The following is a 23119-nucleotide window of genomic DNA, read 5'->3' as shown; positions in this document are numbered from 1 at the left end:
GCAGGGAAAGAAGTGCGACCAGGACAAAGAAAAGCCAGCCTCCTTAAGGAACAGAATCCTCCCTTCCTCTCCCTTCTTCTCCCTTCCCTGAAATGCCTTGAAAGGAGCAAGGGTTTCAGGCACAAGCTTGGCCACACATGCCAAAATCTCAGTGTAGATTTGAAATTCAAATGCACACGAGAAGCACGCATTTGACTTTTCAGTTCTCAATCTCCTAAATAAAGCATTTCCCTTGTTTGGGCTCCGGGGGCTCCATGTGAGGTCAGTGTTTGGGTCTCTTCGCCAGGCTCAGGGCGGCTGCTCTTCCAGGAAGGGCTGCAGAGACCCTGGGAACAGGACCAGCCCAGCTCACAAGTATGAAGAGAATGTCGGGAGAGGAAGTGGCGGCTGTGAGTCAGCATGAGTCATCTCGTTCCAATGAGAATGAAGACTGAGGTGTGCGCCTTTTTTTTTTCTTCTTCTTCTTTTTTTTTTTTTTTTTTTGGTCTCAATCGTGGGGACATCATTGGGAATGGAGGGAAATCAGTGACTGTATGGTCGTTGCTTTTTAAGTTTCCAACTGGCGTTCCAGGCAAGCCGTGCCTGAGCCGGTGTCTGCCGTGAGATCTTCAGAGCACGGTTCCTGGGAAGGTAGAACCATTAGCTTCTCCCTGGTGAGTATATTTCTGTCATTTTCCTGATCATTTCTGCAGTTTGCCTCCGAGCCTCAGCTGTGGGAAAGCTGTGGCATCTTGGAGTGGACCCTGTGTTTCGTTCAAACTCTGAGGATCTGTAATTTTAGAAAAGTGGCTGTTTCTGTCCCCACCCCCTTAGCTACCGTGGTTTGGGCTGATTGTCTGGAGAAGTTTCTTAGTTGTTCATTGTGAGAATGTAGATGCTTGTTGTACGTTATGTTGTCTTGGAAGAGACAGGGATGCTGGACTGGAAAATAAGCTGCTTGGGGCTCTCTGGAGCCGAAGTGAAGTTCAGAGATGGAGGTGGATGAATTTGTGCTAACCCACGGGTGCTGAGGTTGGGCCAGCTTCCGCTTCTTGGAGGTGGAGGAAAGACAGCCCCTGAGCAATTTCTGGCCGTGTGATCTGAGTTACCCAGTTTTGGTACAAGAAATATAATAGGCAGAATTTTGACTTCTCTCTCGAAAAGCATATGAATGATTCTGGGAACTTTTTTATGTGTTCTCCTTTTCCTTAACGCTGAATGTCACAAACCGTGGTAAAATCGGAAAGAAGATAAGCTGGGGGCTGGGGGCAGGGGGCGAGGATGGGGTAGCTGAGTCGTTGGGGCCTGATCTGACCTTGATATGTGTTTCTCAGGCTGTTACTATTCTGATGAAACTTGGCTTTACTGTCAAGTAACATACAGGAAACATTTTTTTTTTAAATGTCATTCTAGTTACTGTAAGTGAAACGGTTAAAATGTCATAAATACCTTATGATAAACATTTTCTGAATTTGCTTAAAAACCTGCACATCAGCCAGCAGAGTATGACAGGGAGCTTTTTCAGTATAGTCATTTGAGTGCGTGGGCTTCCTGGGTTAATAATGAGTCAGCAGCCAATTTCTAAAATTGGAAGAGCTAAGAGAGCCTTTGCTCTGGCCCCCAAGCACAGCACGGTGGCTGGCTGGCCCCTCTAGGAGGATTTGGCTGTTTGGTCTTTGATTAAAATCAGCTTTAGATGCTTCCCCTGTTTGGGTGACCTGCTCTCAGCTTCTGTCCCAGCTCCTCTGCATGCAACTGAGAGACCTCTCTGCTAAGGGGTCCCTCTGCCAGGACCATCTCCTTTGGCTGATGTTGACAATTTTCAGGTTCTGCCTTGACAGAACAGGTTGAGTACATGGTTTGTTAAATAAAAAATCCAGAGTTTATGCCGGGCAGGGGCGGCGCAGGCCCGAAGCTGCAGTGAGCGTCCTGTGATGTCACAGTCGCCAGGGATCGAGCGGGAGAGGAGGTCATGGCTTGAGATTCAAAGCGGGCATTCTGCGTGTGACACGTAGCGTGGGAAGACTGTCGGCTTAAAATCAGAGAGCAGGATTCCGAGGAAGAAAATCTCCCTCAGAGCTTACTCTCTTTATCTATCAAGGGAGAGGAACGTCAAGAAAATTAAAAAAGAAAAATGCATGGGGTTGCAGGCTGGCAGCTCAAGGGCCAAATGCCATCAAACAGAATGCACCCCCCACTGAGGTCTGTTCGGCCCACCCAGGATTGGTTTTCTGACGGCAGATGACTGTGGGTGGGCTCCCATGCTCCCCCATCACGGGCCCTGCTGAGCCCCTAGTCACAAGGCTCCGATAGAGGGGAGGCTCTGAAGCCAGGCCCACCAGCTCGAATCCTGCAGCTCGGACCCCAGGAGCCTCGTGCTTCCAGGCTGGAACGCTGCCTCCTGCAGAGAGCCGCTGGGAGGGCCCGGAGAGCTGGCCTCTGCCAGGTGCTGAGAACAGCGCCTGGATCCAGAAGGGACCCCATCCACGTCAGCTCTACCAGCTTCTCTTCTTACCTGGCTCTGAAGCTGTTGGGGCTTGCAGCCCTTGAGTTGGCGCCATGACTTTTGCAAGCAAGATCCTGCAATTCCAACGTCGTCATCGCTTGTCCCGCGGCTGAGGGTCGCAGCCACGCAAGTGTCAACTCGGAGCCTCAGCAGGACAGACACCAGGGTTTTCCAAGGCGGGAGACCAGCCCAGTCCGCCTCTCTGGGTGAGTCATCTTCTTAAGTGCTCAGAGAAATGCCACCTTCATGGAGAGAAGAGCCCGTAAAAGGCGGAATGCCTTGGACGGTGCCTCAGCAGTTTGTGCACACAGCACTTTCTCTGGTCCCCGTTTCAGGGGAGCACCGGGTGTTGGATGTGTGTTTATCACTGGGTCCCGTCTTTAAATTCTCCTGGAGAAGCACTGTTGGGCAGTGTTTTGAGGTGGCTGACTTTATCCCAGGCATTGGTTGTATTCTCTCATGTGGAATTCGGGCAGTTGTATGGATGCTGGAAGTCCACTTGCCTCTCACCCATGAGAAATAAGGCTGTGGCCAGCTGATATCATCACTTTTGTAATCAGGAGAGTCATTTGAAAAGGCCAGAAATAAAGCCCAGGACATGTCTGAAAACAGAGCATTTATTAATTTTCTTTGCTGCATTGTCATTTTTCCGCCTACCAAAGGGAGATGATTCTAAGTGTAGATGCAGGCAAGGAAGAAAGGGGGAAGCACTCTCTGATAGAAATTGAGCAGATATTTTATTTTGTTTTATTTTATTTTTTTACTGAGGAAGATTAGCCCCGAGCTAACTTTTGTTGCCAATCTTCCTCTTTTTTTTTCACTTGAGGAAGATTAGCCCTGAGCTAACATCTGTGCCAATTTTCCTCTACTTTATATGTGGGATGACACCTCAGTGTGGCTGACGAGTGGCGTAGGTCTGCGCCTGGGATCCGAACCCGTGAACTCGGGCTGCCAAAGTGGGGTGCACCAAACTTAGCTACTAGGCCATGGGGCCGGCCCCTGAACAGATATTTTAAAAGGACATCTACCGTAAACAGAGGATGCTGACAGTTTGATGACATTTGGAAGTTGCCCAGTGCCCTGTAGTCACAGCATCCCCAGCCTGGGGACCAGCCCATGGCTTGCTGGCCCTGTCTCCCACTCTCCACCCCTCATCTGTAGCCCGACCTGGGCTCTCCTTACTTCCTGCCGAGAGGTTTCCATGGTACCCGACATGTGTCCCCACCTTCGGTCACTGAGTAGCAAGTTCACCCTCATGGTGGGCAAGTTACTTAATGTCTTGGCTCCACGTTCCTCATGGTAGAAGGGGGATGAGGATAGTACCGGCCTCGTGTGTTTGTGTAAAGATCAGTGATGATTTGCACTCAAGTTACGAGGAAACTCAAGAACTGTCAGGTACATATTCACTGATTCAGATATATAAGCAGATCCCTTGGCGTGTCTACCTGGGCCCTCTCTTGGGGGCATCCAGAAAGGATTGGCTCTCATGCCCCTGAAGGGAGATCCCACCTGTGTCATCAATTACACGGCATGTTGTGCATTCACAGGACATTGATTGATTTGGCAAATGGGAAATGCTTCTTGGTTCTCTCCAGGAAAACCTGGGGTTCTAGATGTCATGGACATCATCATCATCAGCAGCAGCAGCAGCATTGCTGTTGTTAACATCGTCACAATAAGAACAGCTCCCAGTTTATTCAGCCCCAACCACACGGTAGTGACCTTCCACGCATGACCTCCAACCCCCTCCCCTCCAACACACACACACGCCCACCCTAGGGGAGAGGAAGGATGGCAGGTACTCGCCTCACTTGTGGTCCAGGACTCCCAGGCAGGTGGATCAGGCAGAGCAGCTGCTTCAAGGAGTGCATCCAGGACAGGGGAGCCCCTTGCTCCCATCAGGAGAGGAGAGTCAGGAAGAGCAGGACCCAGGAGGGTTCTGCTTGTGTAATCCAGGAGGCTGAGGCCTCAGGCCAGAAAATCCAGGACTACCGGCCCAGACTTGCTCCCAGGGTGGAAGCAGCTGGATTCTGTACTCACGCTTCCTGTCTAAAGCCAGCTACAGTCAACTTCTGGTTATTTGAAAAATCATCACAGTACATGGAGCTGACTCATATTGAAAATATTAAGTAAGATACACTTAAAACTAAAACCAGGGTGAATAGAACATGGCCTTTCCTTGCCAATTCCGAAGATAATTCAAGGTCAGGCAGTGCCTCAGAAGGAAGCATTCACACTCTTTCTGCAGGGGTCCCGCAGAAGTCCCAACTGTGTCCTTTTGCTCAGTCTGCCTTCTCTGGCCAAAGCAAGGCACCGAGGGCCTCATGCATCTCCTCTCTGGGTGTTTAGACGTGGAATGCTGAGCACTGGTTGTCCTGCTGGTCAGTTGTAAGTGGTGCTAATTTGCGGAGTCTTTCCTGCAGTGGCTCCTCTGCCATAATCCAGACGATCCCCCTGCCCACAGTGCCTGGGCCAGGCGGTGGTATGCTTGGCCAGGGCTGCGAGGCAGAGATGGGTCTCCCCACAGGGTCAGAAGGGTTCTGGTGGGACCACAGAGCTCAGGCGAGGAGAAGCCAACACCAGCTCAGAGGGGAGTAGGGCCTACATGGAGGAGGAATGGGTGGGAGGCCTGGTCTCAGAGGCGTTCTCTGATAAAAAAATTGGTTCATTGCACCTTGTATAATCGGAAAAGCTAATGGTGCCGGCACATCTTCTCCACTGTGGCTTTCCTGCTTATCTTTTGCCTTCAGAATTGATTACCTAGCAAGTGAGGGTTTCTGCTGTGGGACTTTTAGCCCCTCCCTCCATCCTGCCCTGTTGAAAATTTATCATTCTTAAAATATTGGAATTTTTAATGTTGGCAGAAATGTTATTTTAACTGTTCTCACTGGACAAATTATTTGTAGAGTGTGAGAGGAATGCAGGGGTTTCTGTCAATTCAGCAGTATATAAAGGAAAACTTTACAAAATAGCAGTGGCTCCAATAAGTGTCAGGCTTACTTTCTTTCAGACAGAAAAAGACAGGAAGCAGGCTGTCCAGGGTGAGGGTCAACAGGCAGCCAATTCGTCCCTCTCCCTGCTCTGCCATCTTGGCATTGGCTTCCTTCCTCAAAATTGTATTATGGTTTCCAGAAGGCTGCTGGAGCTCCAGTCATCACCATTGCATTCCACATAGGAGGAAGGAGGGAAGATGAGGGGCAAAAGGTTAAGCATCCTAGATGTCAGGCTCATTTAAAGAGCTTTCCTAGAATCCCCAACCAGCCCTTTCAGCCTACATCTTTCATGGCCACCTGTTCTGTAAAGGAGCCTGGGAAGACAGCTAGATTTATACGTTACAGCCTTCTTGGTCCTGTGAATGGACTCGGGGACAAGTCAGCTACTCTGTGACCAGGGTCTGCTTTGTGAAGTAACCACATTGCTCTCATGAGAGGTATCAGAGGGCAGAGACTGTGCCTTCGAGGGCTTTGAACAACTTGGAGGAGGGCGTGCAAAGGGACAGAAATCACTTGTTTGATTTTTGGATTAATCCAAATTCGATTTCTTTTCATTCATGCATTTAGCAAATATTTACCATTTACCCAATAAAATAATGATACTTCACACACTGCTGTGTTTATGGAGCTCCTGCTTGGCGCCGGGTACCGTTCTGGATGCTTTGCAAACACGACCTCCCTCAGCCCTCACAGAGCCGTGTGTGGCAGGTCATCATTACCATCTCTGTCCAGATGGGGACCCAGAAGGTTTCGGGGGGCGGCTGAGGTCACTCTGTTAGTCAGTGGAGGAGCTCAGCTGTGAACCCTGTGGCCGGTTCTCCCACCCAGGGATGTGGAGGCGAGCAGGCAGGCCAGGTCGCTCCCAGCCACGTCTTCCTGGTGAATAGACAGCAGCCCGGTGACCTGGAGGCGGGTGCGGGTGGCGGGGGAACCCTCGCTCCTGCAGCGCCTCGGTCCAGAAGGGGCGCCTGGCAGAACCGAGTCCCAGCGGAGCGCTCCTCCCCACAGGGGACACACCAGGCATCTCGGCTGTCTGGGCTCATGACTCGGCCCGGGCCTCGAGGCCTGGAGATGTGACTATTTGGGGACTGAGTTTTATCTGCGTGACGCAGAGGGAGGAGGGAGAAATCACCGCTAAATTTCAATGTGTAGGTCAACTAGGAGGGTCTGTGGGGGTCTCAGGGTCCCTTCTGTGTGGAGCCACCTTTCATGTCTCTGGTGTAAGGGGCAAGGGCCCAGGGTTGCATAGTGGCTTCCAAGGACCCCAGGTGCTTTTGCCTTCATGGACCCTTCCTCACGAGAAGACATATTACGACTGTCTTTGTATAAAGATGAAATCATCCAGGCTGGATTCATTATTATATATTCATTTTCATTATATTTAGGTTTTTCTTCTGACTTTAAAACAAACTAAAACATTTTAGTTGAAGAGTGTTGTGGGCCCCAGGCCCTGTCCTCTCTGTGCCCAAGGTGGAAGTTGGTCGTGGGAGGGCCTTGTAATGTAGAAGGCAGGTTCGTCCTTAGAGGGGTGGCCTCTGGCCTGCGGGGGGTCCATGGCAGCCCCTCCCAGGACGGCAGACGCGCTGGGCATCTTGGTGTTGTCGGTGCGCCTCCCCGCCTCAGCCCTCACGGCAGCTCTGGAACCCGCCACACGGATTTTCAGGGAGGTTCGTCTATCCTGCGCCCATTTTTTATTCCATTATCCCTTATTCCCTTATAATTGCTCTATTGATTTGTTTAAAAGGCATGAATTTCAGTCTGCAATGATAAGGTATCAAAAACACAAACACTCCTTTTTCTCTAAATCTCTAAATCACATGAAATCTGCTCCAGGCCCCCTCGTCCTTCCTCCACGTCCTCACCCTGGCCGTTGGGACATTCAGATTCCGTCATCATTGGGGATTCCGCAAGCAGCTCTCAGGGCCCTGAGCACCGACGAGCGGGGGCCTGTCGCTGAGGGCGCCCCAGGCCGGGCGCCTGACACCGAGAGCGTTTCTGCCCGTCACGTGGCCGGTTTCTTCCAGGCGTGGGGCCTCGGATGAGGAGTACACAGTCAGACCATCCGGGCTGGTGGCTTTTGATCGTGAACCTTCCTGTCTGGGGACAGGCATCCTGATTTCTGTTTGCGTAAAGCCATTCCAGGGACTGACCAGGTTGGCCTAAGGAAACCCCAGGCTTGGTTCCTGTCACTGTCCTCTGACAAGTCCCTCAAGTGTGTCTTTGGACTCTTTTGGGTTTTTAAGAGAGAAGCGTTAAACCGGGGTCAGCCGGAACTGACAAGAAGCACATAAGCGGAGGGAGGGCATCTGAAGGCGGGGCCTGGCCCCTTGCCCCTCTTCCGCCGTGCTCTGCTCCAGCTGCTCGGCACAGCACAAGCACAGCGCTAAACGCTGCGGCACAGGTGAGATCCTTCCACAGGTGCGATCCTTCCACAGGTGCGGGCTCGCGGGCCCACTCGCCTCATCCCTCCGCTGAAGCCACGCCCCACCGCCAGGGTTTGCTCCGGGCTGCTCCCCCGGCGCAGGGCTGTTGGCCCTGGATTTGAGGACTGTCTGTCGCTGAGGAGGCCACGGAGCCCGGTGATAAACCGCTGCGGGAGCTGAGTCTCGGCTCAGCCAGCTGCTCATGCGTGTCAAGTTCCTGCTGGCCTCAGTTTCCTAATCTGTGAAACGGAGTAAGGACCACGGAGGGTTAATCTGAGGATGAAAGGAGTTGCAGCGTGAAAAATTCTCAGAACAGTGCCGCATACAGTAGGTGACCAAGAGTATTAGCTGTTCTCGTTGGAACTGATGCCTTTTTGCCGTTTACTCCTGACCACAGGAGCCTTTCTCTGGGCCCCAGGTTGCCACCCCAGCAGTGGTCCATCCACCCTGACTTGGGCATCCGGGGAGTTCCACAGGCCGGCCTGCACGATTTATTTTCTGCAGGCCCAGGGGCAGCCTCGCCTGCGGAGCCCTAGGCAGTTGGAGGGAAGAGGTTCGACTGTCCACCCCTTCATTTATTCATTCGTTAGTCAACAGTGCTTACTGAGACCTGTGGAGGCAGGTGTTAAGCGTAGTTGGGAGGCGGGTGCTGGAGGAGGGGGTGCAGCAGGGCGGGGTGAGGGGGCCCGCCACACATGGGTGCTCTCCGGAGGTCCCTCTGACGGGAAGGCATTTGAGTGGAGATCTGAGAGGAGCAGGCTGGTGTGTGTGTGGTGCTTATTTTTCCTATATGGATATGGCAGCTTGAGTAGAGTCCTGGCTCCCCCTTACTAGCTGTGTGTCCCTGAGTGAGTCGCTGAGCCTTTCTGATCCTCTGCACCACATGGGCAAAGTGACCCACAGGGACAGGCGTTCAACAACCCAGCTTGGCATCATCATCATTACGAAGACACTCTTTACTTTGCACCCCATAAGGGGCCATCTAATTTATACAGTAGTCCCCCCTTCTCTGTGGGGATATGTTCCAAGACCCCCAGTGGATACCTGAAACTGTGATAGTACCAAACAGAACATATCCTATGTTTTTTCCTATACATACATACCTGTGATAAAGTTTAATTTATAAATTAGGCACAGAAGAGATTAACAACAATAACGTAATAAAATAGAACAGTTGTAACAATATACTGTAGTAAAAGTTACTGTAGATCTTAGCAACCTCAGCATGCAATTTTTTTCTTTCCTTATTAAGTCGAGAACTTTCACCTCTTCACTTAAAGGAAGCACCTTACCGCTTCTCTTTGGCATCCAAGCTGCCAGCATCACTACTCTTGCGCTTTGGGGCCATAAGGGTGACTCGAACACCAGCACCACGAGCCCGGACAGTCGATCTGATAACCCAGACGGCTACTAAGTGACTGCGGGGCAGGCTGGTGAACACACGGCGTGAATGCTGGACAAATGGAAGGTTCACATCCCGGAACGGTGGGCACGGCATTTCCTCACGCTACTCAGCACGACGCGCAACTGAAAACTTATGAATTGTTTTTTCCATTTAAATTTTCGGACTGCGGTTAACCGTGGGTAACTGAAACCGAGGAAAGTGAAACCGCGGATAAGGGGGACCACTGTGCTCCCTCCTTCCCTCCCTCGAGAGACAGCCCAGCCCAGTTGCCACAGAGCGCCAATCGAGAAGGCGTCCATAAATAATCGAAAGCCTGCTTTCTGGCGTTTGCACATTTTGGACCCCGCTCTGCCCCCTGAAGCCATGCAGTTATAGCCACGATCATAATTATGGTCATAATTCAACACATTCATTAACATTCATCGAGCAATTATTCTGTCCCCAAAGCTGCTGAGTTATAACACGAGCTGGCTTCTTCCGTGCTGGAGCCCTTCCAGCTGCATGGGCGTCAGCACTGTGTTCACGCTCTTCCCTCTTCCCACGGTTCCTGAGGGATGCAGCGAGCAGAGAGGCGCTCGGTAGCCTTGACTCGCGCTGCCTCCCTCTGCACGGATGCTGTTTTCTAATGTCCCTCTTCCCATGAGCCTGATGTCCTGTCTTGGCCTGGATACTAGGCTGAGGGTTTTCGCCAACACACCCATTTTGCACCCACACTGTGCTTGCCATCAGCTGACGTCCTTGCCTCTTTGTGTGGGGCCATGTGCAAAGCCACGTCTCCCTCCTTTTGCATTTGAGGTGCTGACTTTTTGTTTTTGATTTTTTTAAATATAAGTAGAACTTTGCATTCTCCTTGGTTGAATCTTCTGGATTTGGCCCGTATATTCTCCTCATATACGAAGCTCACATCATCTAGTTGGAGAGGTGTCCCTTTGCATCTTCACCAGAAGGCCTTTAGGATGGGTGCAGACCAAGAGCAGAGACCTGTGGCACTCCACTAGTGACTGTCTCCAAGGTTGCCAGCATCTAGCATTGTGGGGCATCTTACAGGATACCAACAGCTCACCTTGCTGCACAGGTTTGACTGATGGAGATGCGAGGACGATGAAGCATGTCACACAATCAAATGCGTGATGTGACCCGCAGACAAATGGGGCAGGTAGCGATTATTTAGATGCTCAGCCCGACTCTTGATGGGGAGGTCATCCTCCTCTCTTGTTGTCTCTTTCCCCATCCTCAAGCCCGGGGAGCTTTTGGCAAGGCTAGCTAACCCTGGGGCAGCTGTTGATTAGAGACTAGCAGTAAGTTACCTTAAACATCTGGAACGTTTAAACGCTTGGCTATCGATGATTGCTGTTTTAGTTGTTTACACACAGTCACATCCTCAGAGTTTGTGGGTTGGTTCATTCGATTCGCTTCAGACATGTCTTTCAAGCTGGCGCCGCTGAGCCTGGCCTGACAGACGGGTGGCTGTCTCTGTGCAGCGGTCCCTTTGAAGTCCTAGCTCAGAGTTAAGCTCCACAGAGGGGAGGAGTGAGACGCAGAATGAGTACAGACTGCCACCCAGCAGCATGAGAGGTGACTGCAAACCGGGAGGTTCCCTGGGAGGAAGTGAGTCGCCCAGTCACTGCCTCACCGTCCAAAGTGAGCATCACCTCCTCTGTGTTCACGGGCTGAGACCAGCACAGGGGGCGCCTGGACAGAACCGGAGCTGCCACACGAGAGGCACCCCGTGGCTGCCTCCCCCGGTCCCTACACGGCCTCTCAGGTGGTGCAGCCCCTCTGGGCTCCTCCCCGCCTCCACCTGCCCTCCGGGTGCCAAAATGATTAGAACCATCCATCTCCAATTTCCACCATTCTCCGTGAAAATTAAGTCACCGGCTGGTGGTGGACTTCTTATCGAAATGGCAATTTTTCTCCATATTTCAGAAAAAAGACAGTCCCAGAATTATCTGAGCAAACTGATTCAAAAGATCATTACAGTAACTCTGTGCTCTGCTGGTGGAAAAGGGGAGCTCCTGGTCCTCCTGAGGGAGGTTTGAATTTCTGTCTCCCACAGGATGCAGGACAGAGTAACTATGCTGCTTCCACTGCATGTAGTGAGTTAGTTTAATTCTGAAAGGGCCTCCTGGCAACAGGAGGGGATGGCTTTTCTATCCATGGGGTCCCTTTAACGGGCCAGGTGTGTGCTGGCTGCTTTACGTCTATCAAGTTGTTTAAGCCCGTGCCCTTCCCACCAGGGCTGGGCACTGTTAACCCACGTTGCGGGGGAGCTGACTGAGGCTGTGAAGAGTTGGAGGGTGCACAGCTCAAGGCAGAGCTGCAATCGCCAACCTCATCCAAAACACGAAGCTTCAATGGGCCGAATGTCTGGCTTTGCTGGATTCTGTTTTCCAAGATCACATCCAGATCGAAGCCTTTTAGGATCATTTGAGTAGATTATTTCCAAGGGAAGACAATTTTTCTGGTAACCCGTGCCCCAGCAGCTCTTTCCTGGCCTCAGGGAATCTCACGGGAAGCTCTGTGGTTCGTCATGGGGAGCACCCTCCTGCCATGGGCACCTCGAGGTTGTCACCCAGAAAGGGGCTCTGGCCTCAGGTGGCACTGACCATCAGCTGATGCTCCCCAGCATCTCTTGAGATGAGCACACGGAACATCTCTTTTAACTGCAAATGTGGTGAATAGGGAATAGAGTTTCCAGCTTTCATTTTTAAAAATAAGATTCAAAAATGAAACTCTATAAAAAGGTGTCCAGTGAAAAGCACAGACCGCTCCCCCCCAGCCTCCCGTCCAATCCCCACTGACCGCCCCTCCGTAAACCTTTTCTTAGTTTCTTACCTATCTGGCCAGAGTTTCTTTATGCAAATAGAAGCAAACAGTTGAATGAACGTTTTTCTTTTCTTCCCTGTTTTCCACAAAAACTATCACAATCATTTTTTTTACTGTCAAACGCTTTTGTGTCCTTGGGACAACTGGCGTGCATGTTCCAAGCACAGCGGCCCTGCATTTGGGATGAATCTCAGGGCTCAAGTGGGGCTGGCTGAGCTTGCCCTTCTCCCACGTCCTGTGGGTGGGGCCCTGTACTTACCCAGGCATCTAGGGAACAGGTGGGCAGGCCTCGCACACAGGGAAGGCCCCGAGCGAAGCCCCATGGGGCCAGAATGGCAAGCTGCCATCAGCGGGGTCAGGCTGTTCTGAGACATGTTCCCAGGGGCTGGGACGCCATTCCCCAGGGTGACAATCTGGAAACCAGGAGAGGGCCAGAAAGGGGAGCAGTGACTGGGATGCCCTGCGTTTTGTGAGGGTCCCGGACCCCCAGAGTCAACTTGACACCAAATTGTATTTACCAAAGAGATGGAGGAGGAAATGGAGATTGAGTGTTCCAAAGAATTAACATCAGAATTCTTTGAAACAAACCTCCCCTACGGAACGTTGCTGCACTACCTGAGGCAAGAGGCGCCACCAGCAGCCACGGCTGACTTCACAAAGCCCGTCTCCAGGCCAGGCACCTTTCTGAGTGTCCTACACACTCTAACTCACCGAATAACCCTCAGTAATAGTGCCCATTTTTCAGAGAGGAAGCACAGCCTGAGGTCACGTAGCTAACAAGTGGGAGAGCCAGGCTTCCAGGCCACACAGCCAGCCGCGCCTGCCACAGCCGGCTTCTCAGGGGACAGCTGTCCTCCAGCCATATGGGGCTTCCTGGATTTTACCCTCATGGCACCCATGGGATGGGGGCAGAAGGCAGCATGGAGGCCCAGAGTGCCTGGACATCTTGCTGAGGGTTGGCAGCCTGGGGCCCCATCTGCCAGGCCCTGCTCCTTTCAGGTGGCGCCCCTGAGAGGCTGTCCTGATAAGGATTTCTTCAATCAGCAGCAGGATTTTGAGCTGTGTGAAGTCCCATGCTTTCAGCAACCTTTCATTCGACTCTTGGTTTGCAGAAACATTGACACGGCCAGAAAAGAAAGCCAATGGCCTGTGTTTGTGAGGAAGGCAACTGATTTTCAGGGGAATGAGTTTCGGGAAAGAGACCAGCGGAGGAAATGACGAAGAAAGTGAGTGGGAGTCCAGACTTGGTGCAGTGTCATCTAGGGCTCCTCTCTGTGTCTCCCCAAAACTCATATGTTGAACGCCCCCCCCCCCCCCCCCCAGTAACTCAGAATGAGACCTTATTTGGAAATGGTGTGATTATAGATGTAATTAGTTAAGGTGAGGTCATACTAGAGGAGGATGGGCTTCTACCATACGACTGGTGTCCTTATAAGAAGGGGACATCTGGATGCAGACGCGCGCACAGGGAGGAGGCCAGGTGAAGACGGGAGTTCTGTGTCACAAGCCAAGGAACCACCAGGAGCTGGAAGGGAGGCTTGGAACAGAATTTGTGCCTAGTGCCTTTGGAGGAAGCATGGCCCCGTGGCACCTCGATTTCAGACTTCCAGTCTTCAGAACTGTGAGAGAAGGCATTTCTGTGGTTTGAGCCCCCAGTGTGTGGCGCTTCCTCTGGGAAACGAAGGCAGTTCTCATCCTTACAGACGCTGCGGGCGGCGGCTCCGCACAGCCCTCAGCCCAGGTCCAGACCCCCCGGATCGGCTGCCCGGGAGACGTACGCTGGCAGTGGACGGGTGATCAACTCGGACGCAGGCAATCATTTTTCAAGTGAATAAAATGTTCTCATTTTGTTTTAACTTTCCCCAAGCTGCCGAAACGCAGAGGTTCAGAAATGCAATGTGGTCTTTACATTTGATTAAAAAAAAGAAGAAGAAAAAGAAAAGGAAAGACCCCCTTCATCCCTCTATGTGACGGGATCCACGCTCCCACAGGCTGCAGGGTTTGTCCCCACGCGGGGGCCGTTGGGGCTCTCACTCAGAAGGGTCGGCGACTGAGCCATGTCCACGTGAGCGGAGCGCACAGCCTGACCTCGCAGAGAACCTCAGCGCGATCCGGACTTTCACCCACATTGTCACTGTCCTGTTCCTCTCCCTTCCTCCAATGTTCAGGGCCTCACTCCACACGACAATTTTCAGCGTGAGGACAGAGGCTCCCGACGGGCCGGGAAGTCACATTTTCTGGGGGACTTTTCGCTGTGTTTCCTAGTTATCGAACAGGGCTGACTTGTGAGCCTAACATAAACATGGGTTCGAGAAGCAGCTCAGAAAAACAGGAACTGTCAATTCATGAGAACTTAAAGAAAAAAATAGTTTAAAGAACTGAGAAGTTGCCACATTATAGTGAAAGACTGTCAGGTTTTGGAAATGACAATAACGAGCAATTTTCACCTCGAAAACCCGGTGGAGTCGGTTACACAAGACATAACCACACACAAACATGGGCATTTCTTATAATATAAGGGCATTTACAGTCAAGAAGCTTCTTTCAGAGTATTTCATGGAAAGTTATTTCAGTAACAAGGGTAGCCTTCAGCAATGAGTATTCGTCAAGAGAGTGAAACCTTGACTTCAAAGCCAGGAGGCAGGCACGCAGACTCAGAACAGAAGGCGACTGGCAGGGTGGGCGCCCACGCACCAGCCTCAGGCTGGAGCATCACACACACTGGGTGGGCCCGGAGGGAGGTTGGAGGCCGCTGGAGGCGTTCAGACTGCTCCCCCTCTGTGTGCTGGCTGGGATGCCCTTGTGGCTGGGCAGGGGACACATCCACTGCTGAGGACCCATGGTTGCCACAGTTTGCTATAAGTGCTGGCTTTTAAGTTTTTAAATCCTTCCTTTATTGTAAAATTGAGGGCATTATTTGAAGCCAAGCAAAAACTGCATTTGAAAAAATATTATGTCTGTGGGAGGTAAATGGCTTGTTACCTTAAGGTAATGTCTGAAGGAAATATAAATGTGCCAAATGAGAGGTGTCCTGAGGGTAGCGGTGCTGTGTGAAGGCCCCAGGACAGAGAATGGGCTCTGCTGGGACCCCCGTGGCAGCTCCCGGTCGGATGTCATGACGTGAGGTGCAAGACTTTAGAAGAACAGACTGGGAAGAAAATGATACCCACGCATATCCCTCCCACTAGAGCTATCTGCTGTTCCCATTCAGGCATGTTTCCTTCCAGTCTTTTTCCTCTGTATATATTTAACAAGAGCACAAGTAATCTATGACATCACTAAGCTTCTTTAGGATTTAGAGGACAACGCTCCATGTAGCGCCCTCTGCCTCAATTTCGGGGTCATCTCACTTGGGAGTCACGCACAGCCGGTCTCTCTTCAGAAGGGCTCCGAATTTGAGCATGGCTTTAACATTTGCCCTCCTTGCTCAAGAGTTTTATGGCATAAGTCCCATAAAATCGTAGCTATGCATTGAAAAAAATGGAAAAGATTAAACCCAGCCTCCAGAAACATTGATTTTGAAAACAAATATATAAACAAGCAAATTGTTCTGGGGAGAGTTGGTTTACAGGAGAAGGTCTGTGGCCTAGCAATCGTTCTTTTATAAAGTGTCTGCTCATAGATATATTTTTTAAGGTTCGGGGGAGAAGGCCCTCCCTGTGGCTGAGCGGAGGGACACAGTGGGAGCTTCAGGTGCGTCCACATCGGACCTCCCAGGAGATGCCCCGAAGGGCTGGCTCTTGACCAGGCCAGGCCTGTCCTTGTCACTGAAGGAGGCAGCAATGATGCTTGCACTCTCTCAAGCTTTTTTTTTCCTTTCCTTTAATTTTTTTCTAATCTACTTAAACTAAAAAAAAAGAAAGAAAACAGTTCACCCATTTTTCCCTGCCGGCTCATATTCTTTGCCCACTCTTCCTTTCCTTTTTCCTTTCTTCCTTCCTTTTTTTCTGTCGTCGTTGTTCTGTAAGAGCTCTTCAAACGTTCTGGGTTTTAAACCTTTGATATATATGCTGCAAGTTATTTCTTTCAGTCTTGAATTTTCACTTCCTTTACTGTGTCTTTTATTTTACAGAAGTATTTAATTTTTATGTAGTCCAATCCCTTATTATTTTCCTAACACCCAGCTTTTGGCTTGCTTAGAAAGTCTACTCGCAGCCCTAGGATACAAAAACATTTTCACCGATTTTTTTCTTCTGATATTTTATAATTTTATTTTTTTGGTTTAAAATACCAAGTCCATGGGGATTTATTTTCGTTTGTAATTTGAAGTAGAGGGGTCTAGTTTTCCTCAATACAGTTTTTTCCTAGCAGCATTTCTTAAGCATTCCATCTTTTCCTGCTGGAAATTTATTTTAGGTTTACAGATTTTATGTTGGGGGCGTTGGAAGCAGTGAAATAGGTGATTGTGGTTGGAATGTGGAATTGAGCGCTCTCGCACAGCGTCTCTGTCTTCCAGACATCCTTGTGACCTCAGGGCTAAGGGACAGAGGGAAGCTCAGAGCTTTTAGAGAACCTGAGATAGAAAGAGGAAGGGGTCAGAGTGGAGGACTGGGGGCAATGGACAGTGACCAGCATGGAGGGACAGCAGAGGCACAGAGGAGGAGCGATGTCAGGGGAGAGAGAAGGAGAAGCTTAGAATAATCGGGTCCAGCTGGTGGCCAGCTCATGGAAAGGCAGGTGCTCGTGCTGGATGCAGGCAGAGCCAGGCCAGGCCCCTGGAAGACTCCTGGGCACTGGAAGAATCAGGTTCAGATATCAATGTATTGGCAAAATTTGACCTGAAGTGTGAAAAGTAGACATGCGACTACTTTTCACATGCGACCGATTTTTCTGGGACCAAAGTAAACAGATCAAGGGATCTAACCTCAAAAGTAGGAAGGGACACAACCTACAGGAAGGAGCCCGACCCCACCAAAGTGTGAAGGTTCAGTCAAACCTGATGATTAAAGGGCTTATCAAGTCTGCTAAGGGCTGGGGAGGGTGGAAGGCTGGGGAGGGCACCCAGAGGGCCAGCCTGAGACTCCCCTTTTCAAAGAAGCCTTTCCAGGCTGCTGGGACTTCTTTCTCGCCACCATGAAGACTTTAGGGAGAGACCGGAAGTCTCCAGCACTCTCCCTTCTGGGTCCACAGCAGATACGGGCTGGGTCAGCCTCACAGGTGTGTGATCTGTGCAGTTGCACGGGTCCCTAAGCTCAGAATGCCCAGGCTTGGTTTAATACTCTGTTGTTGCTGTCTTGAAATTCTTAATAGCTTTTAAACAAGGGGTGGCACATGTTCGTTTTGCAGCGGGCCCCGCGTGTTCTGTATTCAGGCTGGGACAGAAGTAACGGTGACCATGTGCTCTCCAGGAGCCCAGACTTGCAATCCGCCAGCACAGGGCTCCCGGGAGCCCCTGCCGGAAGCGGGGCCCAGCGGCAGATGAAATGTACTTGCCTTTCAGGACGGACTCTCTACCACTGCTTTATGTGACAGCAGATCCTGATTTATGAAATGGGGCTTAAAAGCCACCTGCAGAAATGAAGGGGTGGGAACAGAATTTGTGGTGAAATTCGCCCCCATTAAAGAACTTCTAGCCACATGACTTGCTGTACTGGAGACGTGCTTTCTGCACGAGAAGGACCCATAGAGAAGGAAGCTGCCAGCAGGAGGCCTAGGCGCTCTACTGAACTGATGGCTCAGCTGTGCACTTGCCTAAAGGCCCCAGAGCTAAAAGTCCAGGCGCCCTGCAGGAGTGGCTGAAGGAGACCCTTTGTCCCAATCTAAGACACACTTCATGGGGCGACTGTTGGGACAACCTTTGCTGTTTATCCACCGATCCCTGGGGATTCTGTTCGGGATTCTTCTCTCAGCACCCCACTGTGCCCTGCCACGTTAGGGTCCTCCCTATGCAGGAAGCTCCGTCTGGCCACAGCGTTCAGGGACTGAGAGTGCGCCAGTCAGAGGGGTATTTCTATCACTACCTGGACATTCGACCCAGGTGCCCCGACCTGGGGGGAAACTTGCTGTCTGGTTATACAGAAGGCCGCAGAGGGCATGATAGCAACCCATGTTCCCACCCAGATTTCCCCAAACCCATGCCTCTCAGGTGAGTTCTCCTGGATTTCATGGATCAGGCTCCAAACAAGGCGAGCGCACGGAGGTCAGGGCTGGCTGCATGGTTCTCGGAATCTGGTAGCTCAACCAACATGGCAGTTTACGAAATGTAGCATCCAAAACACCCAGCTGCGCTTGGCTTCATAGGGAGCAGAGGCTTCAGGAAAACTTCTCTGCTGCCACACCTTTGGGTCAGTTGTTCATAATGGTGAGGGGCAATGGAGGGATAATGGCAGTGGGGGTGAGGGGGTACCGGTGAGCGGTGTAGACCATGATAAATGCTGTGCCCCCAAAGAGTCTGCAGTCAAATGTAGAATGCGAAAATCCAGGATGATCCAAGAGAAACCTTTTTTCTTTTCTTTCTTTTTTTTACCACAAGACTTCTCAGAGCCTTTGGCCATGCTTTGTAAATATCCAAAAATGTGCTTTGTAAATATCCAAAATGACATAAAATAGGTGGCATTTAATAAATGTAGATGGTGGTGGAATCTTCATCCCTTTTTTTCTTGGAGAATTTCACAGGATCAGAGTTCCAAAGAACGCAGTTTGGAACAAAACACATCAATGTTGTAGCAAATTAAAAGGAATAGGTTAGTGTGGGCTGAAAGATAAGTGACATTTGAATTGAAATAAAGAAATGGGAGAAGATCCCCACTTGGGAGGAGTGGCATGTAAGACGGAGGCATGTGGCGCATCCAGGGCTGGCTGGTGAGGGCAGGCTTGCGGGGGGAGGAGGCTGGGGAGGTTAGTTAGAGCCTCGACTGCCAGATCACGGTGTTGAGTCTTTCACCTGCAGGCAATGTGTATGTGTGTGTGTGTGCGTGTGTGTGTGTTACTTAGAGCTTTTGAGCAGAGGATAGGATGATGAATGTACAACTTTGTGGGAAGATCTGAAGTCGAGACACATTGGAGACTGGGTGCCCTCTTGGAAGGCACCCTAGGCACAGAAGCTCAGCGTGGCCAGGAAGGAATGACCCCGGCCCCTGGCGTGGCGGCAGCTGGACACACGAGAGCTACTCTCCAGATAGAAGTGGCAGCATGGAGAGCTGGCTGAGTTGTGAAACTCCAGGCCGCCCATGTCACCACTGACAGTTTGAGAACTCAGAACAGATGGTGACACCTGGGCCTGTCTGTCCAGATGGGTCAGAAGAGTGACTGCGACCAGGTGAGGGCCGGGCACGGAGTGGAAGTAGTTTCTCTCCTCTGAGCATTAGGAATATTGCAGAGGGAGCCCCCCTCTCTCCTTCAGGTGTGAACTCACTGAGCAACCACCAACAGCAAATGGGAACATGTTGCGACAGTGTGCCCTGCCGACCACCACTGTGTGGCCAGGTCCTTTGGCCACTTGTCTGTGTGAAGAGGTGTAGTTACTGGGAGGAATAGGGGGCATAGGGAGGCCCTTTCTCTGTGAGGGTCGGCTTACCACTGTCGGTCAGTAACTGCAGCCCCAGATAGTGTTAGGGACTGGGCATTTGGTGAGGACTGTTCCAATGGGATCTGGCTCTTAAAGCAAGGGAGTTTCTTGCTGTTTGGAACCAGCAAAATTCCACTCTCCACTGAACTGCTTGTCCTGGAATCTGACAAATTTGCACATCGAAGCTGCTCACAAAGGACTAAGTGGATAATTCAAACAGACCCTGTGGCTTGGAAGTCACAGGTGCTGGGGATTCATGTTCCTGCACAGGACCGAGAGCACTGGAGGAACATTTCCTAGACCAAGGCTTATGTTTGGCTCCAACGCAGCAACTCCAGGCCATCTCCCAAAGAAATTCAGTCGGCCTCTGCCCTCTGTGCATTCCCATCCTGCTGTCTCATCCTGGGCACACACTTATGTGTGTGGAAATGTGAACACACTCTAGCGTGCCCTCACCTGCAGACATCGGCCCATGACATTTTAACCCCTCCTCTGTCAAGGCCTCTACCCAGGACAGACTGACGGACAGTTTTTAGCCCTTAGAAGGGCAGCCATGGTAGTCATCTCACATTATAAAGAATACTAACTGGACGAAGAAACATTTCTGCCTTGCAAAGGGGAAGTAATGAGATTTGAATAAAGTGCAAAACCACAGGTATTTCACTAAGCAGCATAGGTGCTGACGGGGATGGAGCGATGAATGAGGAAGGAATCCTGGTGGGAACAACGGGCAGCCTTGGAAAGGGAAGAGCCAAGCAACAAGGACATGGAGGACGGAGTCTGAAGGAGGGGTTGTGCCTGTGAGCTGGAGTTCAGGGAGGGAGAAGGAAGCACCCTGGGACGCATGGTGCTTGCAAAAGAGGCGGTGTTCCCACCAGGCCTTGAGAGGCAGGTGGACCTGAGGTGCAGTGGCGGTGACAGGCTGTCCAGGTGAGGGCTCAGCACATGCAAGGGCATGGAGGTGGGCAAGGCCAGGCTGCGTGCATGAGAGCGGGCGCTGTGTGTCGTCTGGCGGGCGAATGAGCACTTCGAGGGAGAGATGCTGAACTCAGGAGGAGCGGTGTTTGTTTGGATCAGGCATGCTATGACGTGAATATGCAAACGAGGGTGGCCCCTCACAGCCAAGCCCTCAGGACATACAGTTCTGCCAAGGTTGACTGTTGCTGGAAACGTGACTGAAATCCTTTTGGGGGATTTTGCTCAGAGCCGGCGTAGAAGCCACAGTGTAAAGAGCCCTCGTTACCCCAGCTGTGACCCAGCCAGGCCCCACCTGGCTTACCTCACCTGACAGTTTCTAAAATCTCTCAGAGGGGATCTGTCACTCTGTTAAGCATCCATAAAATGTACTGCGGGCACGAAAAGCTATTCCAAAAGCAGAGCTTGCAAACTGAACCTTAAGCAGCAAAACGTGTGACTTCCAAACCGCAGAGTCTGTTTGAATTCTCGACATAGCCCTTGGTTAACAACTCCAACGTGCAAATTTGTGAGACTCCAAGACAGGCCGTTCAGCGAGCAGTGGCTTTTGCTGGTCCCGAACAGCAAGAAAATTCCCTGGTTTTAAAGAGCCACATCCGTTTGGAATATTCTTTATTAATCACATATTACAGGACTCCAGGTTACCCAGTGGGGGTCTGTCTTTCTGTGAGGTGGGGCACGTCGCCCCACTGTCGCAGACTTGTCACAGTGCTCCGCCCGAATTCAGTTGCTCCTCTCCACAACTCTCCCTGGCTCGTTGTGTGGTGTGTGTGTATCTGTGTGCTTCATTGTCGTCCACGTGGAGGTCCTGGCTCTATACCGTTTTCCTTATTATTTAGGATTTCACTGGGCGGACCCCACTCAGTTTTGTGAAATCAAACTTCACTTGACGGCTGGGATCTCAGAGGGTCCTCTGAGCACCTGCAGGCTGAGGCTGCCTCAGTTGTGTCCGTGGAGATATGCAAACCTGGAGACCTCACAACTGTTTGTAACCGTGTAGAAAAACCAAAGTGGTTCTAAAAGTACATCCGTTTGCTGGGGCTGCAGGAACAAAATACCGCAGACGAGATGGCTTAAGCGACAGAACTTTGTTTGCTCACAGTTCTGGAGGCTGGAAGTCCAAGATCACAGTGTTGGCAGGTTTAGCTTCTTCCGAGGCCTCTCTCCTCGGCTTGTAGAGGGCGCCTTCTCGCTGTGTCCTCACACAGTCTTTCCTCTGTGCACATGTGCGTCTGTGTCCTCATCGCCTCTTCTTACAAGGACGGTCATGTTGGATTAGGGCCTGCCCAGGGGACCTCATTTTGCCTTAATTAGCTCTTCAAAAGCCCCATCTCCAAATATAGCCCTGTTCTGAGGTCCTGGGTGTCAGGACTTGAACATACAAATTTGAAGGGAACACAGTTCAGGCCTTAGCAATTAGTTTTCAGGTAATGAATTTAAAAGACTCACTTCTGTGCATTTCTCTCACCCACGGATGAATTCTGCAGCCAGTGGCTGGGCGAAATGCTTGGCCAATTAATGTCATCATGCTCCATTACAAAGACAAAATATGTTCACTTTTTGTGTGTGTGAGTGTGTGAGGAAGTTTGGCCCTGAGCTAACATTTGCTGCCAATCTTCCTCTTTTTGCTTGAGGAAGATTGTTGCTGAGCTAACATCTGTGCCCATCTTCCTCTACTTTATGTGGGATGCCGCCACAGTGTGGCTTGACGAGTGGTGCTATGTCTGTGCCTGGGATCCGAACCTGCGAACCCCAGGCTGCAGAAATGGAGCACACGAACTTAACCACCACATCACCGGGCTGGCCCCTAAAATGTGATCACTTTGCATTCTTGATTGCTGGCTTCTGCACTTTACATCTGGCAGCTACAAAAATTTGGAATTTTGCTAGCCAGAATGTCAAATCTCTTTCTAGTTTCAAACAGTACGCTTTCATTTCTACAGGTTTTGACCCATGGCCAATTGCAAGTAGGTGGGATACAATTCTCATGCTTGTGGGAGCACAGGGCTTCTAGTTTTCTGAGCAGGACTCTATATTTCCATGATAAGGGGAATATAGCTTCCATCCATTCCACCTCCTCCAGGTCTTTTCTGTGTACCTTTCAAGTTCAAGTTGTATATGACCATCCTCCAAACAGCTGGCTATCTTTGGCGGTCTTTGGGTCTGAATTCTGTGCTGGATTTCTGGTCTTTGTTTATTTTACTTTGCAATTTTTGACCTTAATTTCTCCCACATGTTCTGTTCAGGTAGCCAATGACTAAGGTGAGGACCAGGTGGAGACAAGCAATGTCTGAATGAACTGAGGTCTCTCTCCTGGACTTTTTCTTCTTTTTATACTCTTCAGTACAAGCCGCTTGGCCCTTCCCTTGAGAGTGCTGGTTCTTTTATCACTGGAGTCCCACAGACCAGGGTTGGAATTTCTAGCCCACCACTTAGTAGTTGCTCCAGTTAGGATAATTCGTCTGCATGCTCAGCATCCTCGTCTGTAAGACAGAGGCAAATGAT

The 23119-nt window shown here is 50.8% G+C and overlaps 1 long non-coding RNA gene across 5 annotated transcripts in view; it reads left to right on the top strand.

The window, feature by feature from the left end:
- The first annotated feature begins 481 nt into the window (after window positions 1–481).
- LOC124240289 (uncharacterized) overlaps window positions 482–23119 on the top strand; it is a 189368-nt gene continuing 166730 nt past the window's right edge. For all 5 annotated transcript variants that reach the window (XR_006888829.1, XR_006888826.1, XR_006888827.1 and 2 more), the window contains exon 1: window positions 482–653. This is a non-coding gene — a long non-coding RNA (uncharacterized LOC124240289). The remainder of the gene's footprint in view (window positions 654–23119) is intronic.

This window comes from Equus quagga, chromosome 5 (genome assembly GCF_021613505.1).
Source record: "Equus quagga isolate Etosha38 chromosome 5, UCLA_HA_Equagga_1.0, whole genome shotgun sequence".
Taxonomy (NCBI): Eukaryota; Metazoa; Chordata; class Mammalia; order Perissodactyla; family Equidae; genus Equus; species Equus quagga.
This window is presented reverse-complemented; position numbering and strand designations above follow the sequence as displayed.